Below are 7,915 nucleotides of genomic sequence, written 5' to 3'. Positions count from 1 at the left end.
ACCCTATTGGGCAGTTCTACTTGGTCACATGGGGTCATTATGAGTTGGAATCAATTCCACAGCACCCAATAAGAGCGTAAGACTCTGAGCCTGTTCCTTTCAATTCTTTTCAAATCTGAATGGGCATCTACTCCTCGTTATCCATACTTCTTTATCTGCTTCTTGGACATCCCTCAATGGTCATTTGAATTAACTTAAAAAAAAAAAAAAAACTTTACCAAGGAATAAAATGGCTGCTGCCCGCTGCCTCTCTCTCCATTTCTCTCTCTCTCTCTCACACACTCCATTTGTTGTTGATAGGTGCCATCGAGTTGGTTCTGACTCATAGCGACTCTATGTACGAGAGAATGAAACAGTGTCTGGCCCTGTGCCATCCTCACAATCATTGTTATGCTTGGGCCTATTGTTGCAGCCACTGTGTCAATCCATCTGGTTGAGGGTCTTCCTCTTTTTCGCTGACCCTCTACTTTACCAAGCATGATGTCCTTCTCCAGGGACTGATCCCTCTTGATAACATGTCCAAAGTGTGTGAGACGTAGTCTTACCACCCTTGCTTCTAAGGAACATTCTGGTTGTGCTTCTTCCAAGACAGATTTGTCCATTCTTCTGGCAGTCCATGGCATATTCAGTATTCTTCACCAACACCACAACTCAAAGGCATCAATTCTTTGGTCTTCCTAATTCATTGTCCATACGTATGAGGCAATAGAAAACACGTGGCTTAGATCAGGCGCGCCTTAGTCTTCAAGGTGACATCTTTGCTATTCAACACTTTCAAGAAGTCTTTTGCAGCAGATTTGCCCAATGCGATGCATCTTTTGATTTCTAGACTGCTGCTTCCATGGGTCTTGATTGTGGATCCAAATAAAATGCAATCCTTGACAACTTCAATGTTTTCCCTGTTTATCATGATGTTGCTTATTGGTCCAGTCGTGAGGAGTTTTGTTTTCTTTACGTTGAGATGTAATCCATACTGAAGGCTGTGGTCTTTGTCATCAGTAGGTGCTGCAAGTTCCCCCACCCAACATATGCAGGTTAGAGCTGGAGTCACCTCCTACAGTGGCTCTAAAAGTGTCCAGCCTCGGCATCACCTGGGAACTGGTTAGAACTGTGACTCTTCAGCCCCCACACCAGAACACCTGAATCAAAGACTTTGGGGATGTATTTTAATCACCAGATTAATGATTTTGCTGTACACTGAAGTTCCCAAACTATAGATGAGAAAACTGAGGCCCAGAGAAAGGAAGTAACTTGTTAAAGGCCACAGAGCTGTAAAGGATGAGAGCTTTGGAGTTATGTGATTCTGGATGAGAATTCCGGCTTCTCCATTCCCAGCTGGGTGGCCTTGGGTATGTTCCTTAACTTCCCTTTACTTCAGTATCGTTACTTATAACATGGGAATTTTACAGGGCGGCCACTCTACTGCATTAAAAGCAGCTGAGGGTTGGAGCGCAGGTCTTGTCTTAGTTATCTAGTGCAGCTGTAACAGAAATACCACAAGTGAGTGGCTTTAACAAAGAGAAATTTATTCTCTCACAGTCTAGGAGGCTAGAAGTCCAAATTCAGGTCACTTTCAGGGGAAGGGTTTCTTTCTCTATCAGCTCTGGAGAAAGGTCCTTGTCATCAATCTTCCCTAGTCGAGGAGCATCTCAGCACAGGGACCCCAGGTCCAAAGAACGCAGTATTCTCCTGGTTCTCTTTCCTTGGTGGTATGAAGTCCCCATGTCTCTCTGCTCGCTTCTCTCTTTTATATCTCAAAAGAGATTGGCTTAAAACACAACCTAATCTTGTAGATTGAGTCCTGCCTCGTTAGCATAGCTGCCGCTAATCCCATCTTATCACCATGATAGAGATAGGATTTACAAAACATAGGAAAATCACATCAGGTGGCAAAATGGCAGATAATCACACAACACTGGGAATTGTGACCTAGCCAAATTGATATGCACATTTTTGGGGGGGCACAATTCAATCCACGACAGGCCTTCTAATACCATACCCAGGCTGGTACGCTTCCCCTAGGAAACTGGCTGTCATCGCTGTGCCATACAGAAGCCTGTACCAAGACTTCCCCCTGCTCTGCTGCAGTTCCCCCAAACCCTCGCAGCCCACCAAGCCAGGCTTCTAACTGTGGTTTGTGTTTGGTGCCAGAATCCCTTTGCATGTGCAAACCAGGACTTTAGAGCATATGCACAGGACCTGAAGAGATGTGTCCTCAATTTGTCCTTGGACCTTAACATCACCCACATGATTCAACATCCGGACCTTAAATGTGGACATGGGAGGGCTAAGGGTGGAGAGTTCCAGGCACCAAACTCAACCCCCAGACGCCACTGGAAATAAAAAGCTCCCCAACACCCTCAGACAGGGAGCACATGGCTTTATGGTCGCTGGACCCTGCTTTGCTCCTTGTCTGCACAGACAATAAATTTCCATTTTCTGTTTCCCTTGTGGTGTGACATCTGTCTTATTTTGATCGATTAATAGGACAGGACAAGAACCCTCACTTGGTTACAATATGATGAGAAGGATCTAGAGATTCTTAATATCTGAAGGGCTGACATGGAGAGAAAGAGTTTGTTTTAGTCTGTGAGGCCCAAAAGGAGGAACTAGATGAATGGGACATGTTATAAGGAGGTAGATCAATTTAAGGGAGATGTTCCTAATTAGACTTGTTCAGAACTGGAACTGGCAGCTCCAAAAGGTAGTGGGGTCCCATCACTGGAAGAGTCTAAGCAGCATCTGGATGCTCATCTTTTCAGTATCTTGGACAGGGGAGACATTCTGGGTAGGAAGTTGGCGTGCATGACCTCTGAGGTCCCTGAGCCTTCATCACATGTAACCCTCTATAGGGGATATCTGTTGTTTGTCTTCATAGCAGCCATTCCTTAGGGATTCTCCATTCTGTGTGGCTAGAGGGTCTGTCAGTCTGGGTACCACACCGACCACCAGAGGAGGGCATATGGCCCAGACTGGCCAGTTAGAGTATCTCACCTCCCTGATCATACCAATTGGTTCAAAGAATGGCATCCAAGCCAATTGGAATCTTTTGCTGCCAGAGCCATCCCGAAGCCACATCCATCCTTGAATTTCCCAATTTGGTGAGATAGCAAAATTTCCTTTTTTGCTCATGCTGGCTTGGGGTTTCAGCCCTTGCAACTGTTAAAGTATCAAATAACACTCCCATATAAAACTGGACCTATTTGCTCTTATATTAAGGCCTGTTCCCCACCTCTACCCCCAGCATCTCATTAAAACAACAATATCAAGAAAAAAAATAGTCAAACAATAATTTGAAACCATTGTTAAAATCAAACAGCTCCCCAGAAGCCAGAAACCTAGACTTCTGGGTGCCTTATGATTAAATATACCCAGCAAAACAACCTCATTAACTTCCTAGGAATGCTCCTTCCTGTTTTCCCAAGGATCTTGCTCACTTTGAAGTAACAGATGGTAGATATTTAACCTAAAAGCCTTTTTCTCCCCAAGACCTATATCTCTAAGATTTATGTGTGTATTCCATCCATATCACTTGTTTTTCTGCACTACTTAAAACTAACGTATAATCTTCAAAGAGCCAGCTGCTTGGAAAAGGATAGGGAAAACAGTTACATAACTTGAAGAATATAAACAAAGTCACTGATTTTGTACGTGTACAATTTGTTAAAATGGTGTATTTAAGTTTATTCTTTAAATAAACTTTAAAAAAAAAGCAAAGGGAAGAGACAACCGATAGAATATATCTACAGTCAGTACTGAGAGAAAATAAAAGTGTTCTTGAGTGTAATGCACCAAATCAGGGTGTTTAATAAACTAAATGCCTTGTTTAAAAAAAAAAGGACCAGCTGCATGTCCTTTATCATGAGATTGTAAGTGACACGTAAGCTCAAAATGCTTCATGATACCTGCACAGTTTCTCTAGAACCAGCTGCCCTTTTGCAAACTGTCTTTCTTAATAGTTGACCTCTTTAATTGTCAAAGTCTTACTGTTTTCAACACCACTTACAAACTTTAGTCTCTTGGGGAAAAAATGGCCAAAAGGGGTTCTAGTCATAACACAGAGCAAAATTTCTTCAAACCCATGTTCCCATCTGTCCTAGTGAACACACTAAACCGATGCTCCCCTAGAAATTATGGCAAAGAATTTTAATGAAAGAAAAAAAAAAAGGGTCTTTCCACAAAATGGAGGATCACACGGACGCTCAAACAAGAGGCAGTGTGTGTTCTGGCTTACAGGGAGAGCAGTGAGGTATTTGCCAGGAAGGGCAAACAAAGGCAAAATGGCTTCACATCAAGGGGTACAGGGGAAGGAAGGACAAATTTACAAGGGGCTGTCAAACTACAAACTTTTCTAACATCGATTTCTAACCTAACATTGAACTCTTATTTCCCAATACAAATTGACTAAAGTGATATTTCTAAAGCAAGCTGTGTAAACATTCCTGACCTGGGGGTTTAGTGATGGATGGTAGACCCACCCGTTCAGCCCTAGTTGGAGTCTGGAGATGTAAAAATTGACCATTTGGTTAGGAAGGAGATCAGCTCTAACTTGAAACCTTTCAAAATGTAAACATTGTCTATCTGGCTAGGAGGGAGTGGGTTAGGGCCTAGACATTCACAGTGAATTGTCTGAGAGCGCTTAAGACAGCAAGATTATTTACATGAGCTAAGGCCTGAGTGGCTGTATTCTTTTTGTTACAAGCAATTAAAACTTTTACAGGAAGCCAATTTGTCTTTTGTAGAAAGCAGAGGCAGTCTTCAAACCTAGTTGAAGCTTAATTTAAAATAGAATTTCAAATTAGGTCTGGGATTAACCATTTCAATCATGCCAAGCAGCCCCAGTTTTAAGGTTTGCTTATTTATATCTCTTAGCTCATACATCTCATATTTAGTGTCAGCTGGCCCCTAAACTTGCTCCTCCCTTCTCCAAATGCCCAGAAACTCTCCATCTTCTGCCTTTTCTAGTGAAAATCAATCCAACTTTGCTGGACCCTTTGCCAGCCCATAATTCCCTTACTAGGCAGGAGAGGGAAGCCTGTGAATCCCACACAGTTATGTAGTTATATTTCCAGCACACATTATTCTTGAGGTGGATGGAAGAGGCATGACTGTAAAAATCCCATCTATAGCAGGAGGTGTGAATATAAAGTCATACTTTCAGAAGAGCTTCTGAGGTCTTTTAAGTGTGAGTCACATCATGCCAAGTTCAACTCAGTAAACATTTAGTGAGTGGCTACTGTGTGCCAGCTAAGAGCCAGGAGTAGGGGGCTGAGTTGTTCCTGGCATTCGGAATTGAACCCCAGACATTGAGAGCCTACTAATCACTGTTGAGTACCTACCATGTGCCAGGCCCTAAGCAAGGCACTGAGGATGTATCCAGTCACTAATGATTTATATGAAATGGTGATTAAATACTCAGAGATTGAGAAAAAATCAAAGTTGAGGAGTGAGGTTAAGGAAGGTTCTCTGAGGCAATGACCTTTGAGCTGAGGCTAGAAGCAAAAATAGGAGTTGGTCAGAAGATGTGTTAGTCATCTAGTGTTGCCATAACAGAAATACCACAAGTGGATGGCTTTAACACAGATGAATTTATTTCCTCACTGTAAAAAAAAAAGTCCAGATTCAGGGCATCAGCTCCAAGGGAAGTCTTTCTTTTTCTGTCGGCTCTGGAGGAAGGTCCTTGTCCTCAATCTTCCCCTGGTCAAGGAGCTTCTCAGGCACAGGGACCCCAGGTCCAAAGGACACACTCTGCTCCTGGTGTTGCTTTCTTGGTGGTATGAGATCCTCAACTCTCTGCTTGCTTCCCTTTCCATTTTATCTCTTGAGAGTTAAAAGGTGTTGCAGGACACACCCCAGGGAGGCTCCCTTTACGTTGGATTAGGGATGTGACCTGGGTAAGGGTGGTGTTACAGTCCTGCCCTATCCTTTTTAACATAAAATTACAATCACAAAATGGAGGACAACCACAGAATACTGGGAATCGAGGCCTAACCAAGTTGACACATATTTTTGGGGGGACACAATTCAATCCATGACAGAAGACTAGGGGAGAAATTGACCTGGGAAGGGAATTCTGGGCAGAGGGACCAGAATTTAACAATGCCATGAGGCATGAAAAAGAAGGGAACCCTCTCCTGTGTGTGTGTAGAGGCTAAAAGAAAACACAGGATTCTTGCAGGCATTGCTGTGAGGTGCTGTTAAATCAGTTCCTACTCATAGTGACCCTATGTACAACAGAATGAAACACTGACCAGTCCTGTGCCATCCCTACAATTGTTGCTATGCTTGAGCCCATTGTTGCAGTCACTGTGTCAATCCACCTCACTAAGGGCCTTTCAATTTTTCGTTGGCCTTCCACTTCACCAAGCATGATGTCCTTCTCCAGGGTCTGATCCCTCCTGATAACACATCCAAAGTATGTGAGACATAGTCTCGTCATCTTTGCTTCTAAGGAGCATTCTGGCTGTACTTCTTCCAAGATAGATTTGTCTATTCTTACATAAACAAACGGTCCATGGTTTATTCTTTACCAACACCATAATTCAAATGTGTCAATTATTCTTTGGTCTTCCTTATTCATTGTCCAGCTTTTGCATGCATATGAGGAGGTTGAAAACACCATGGCTTATCTTAAAAGCTTTCAAGCAGCCATCTAAGATGCATCAATTTGTCCCAACCCACTTGGAGAAAAGGAGAATGAAGAACACCAAAGACACAAGGAAAATATTAGCTCAAGAGAGAAAAGGTCCACATAAAATAGAGACTCCATCAGCCTGAGACCAGAAGAACTAGATGGTGCCCAGCTACCATCAATGACCACCCTCAGAGAACATAACAGAGAGTCCCAGAAGGGGTGGGAGAAAAGTGTGGAGCAGAACTCAAATTCACGTAAACAGATCAGACTTAATGGTCTGACTGAGGCTGAAGGAACCCCTGAAGCCATGGCCCCGGGTGCTCTGTTAACCCAGAACTAAAACCATTCCCAAAGCCCACTCTTCAGACAAAGATTAGACTGGACTACAAAACATAAAATAATACTTGTGAAGAGTGTGCTTCTTAGTTCAATCAGATACATGAGACCAAATGAGCGGCTTCTGTCCAGAGGCAAGATGAGAAGGCAGGAAGGGACAGGAACTGGTTGAATGGACACAAGAAATCCAGGGTGGAAAGGGGGAGTGTGCTGTCACATTATAGGAATTGCAACTAATGTCACATAACAATATGTGTATAAATTTTTGTATGAGAAATTGAGCCGTAAAGTTTCACGTAAAGCACAATTAAAAAAAAAAAAGTTAGAAAAAAGAAAACACCATGGCTTGGGTTGGGTACACTTTAGTCTTCAACGTGACCTCTTTGCTTCTCAACACTTTCAAGAGGTCTTTTGCAGCAGATTTGCCCAATGCGATGCATCTTTTGATTTCTAGACTGCTGCTTCCATGGGTGTTGATCGTGGATCCAAGTAAAATGCAATCCTTGACAACTTCAATGTTTTCCCTGTTTATCATGATGTTGCTTATTGGTCCAGTTGTGAGTATTTTTGTTTTCTTTATGTGGAAGTGTAATCCATACTGAAGACAGTAGTCTTTGATCTTCATCAGTAAGTGCTTCAAGTCCTCTTCATTTTCAGCAAGGAAGGTTGGGTCATCTGCATAACGCAGACTGTTAATGAGTCTTCCTCCCATCCTGATGCCCCGTTCTTCTTCAGACTGTCGAGCTTCTTGGATTATTTGCACAGCATACAGATTGAATAGGTATGGTGAACAGATAAAACTCTGACAAACACCTTTCCTGACTTTAAACCACTCAGTATCCCCTTGTTCTGTCCAAACAACTGCCTCTTGATCTATGTACAGGTTCCGCATGATCACAATTAAGTGTCCTGGAATTCCCATTTTCCACCAATGTTATCCATAAT

This window comes from Loxodonta africana, chromosome 3 (assembly GCF_030014295.1).
Source record: "Loxodonta africana isolate mLoxAfr1 chromosome 3, mLoxAfr1.hap2, whole genome shotgun sequence".
Classification (NCBI taxonomy): Eukaryota; Metazoa; Chordata; class Mammalia; order Proboscidea; family Elephantidae; genus Loxodonta; species Loxodonta africana.
The sequence above is the reverse complement of the archived record's forward strand: the minus strand, read 5'-3'. Positions refer to the sequence as shown.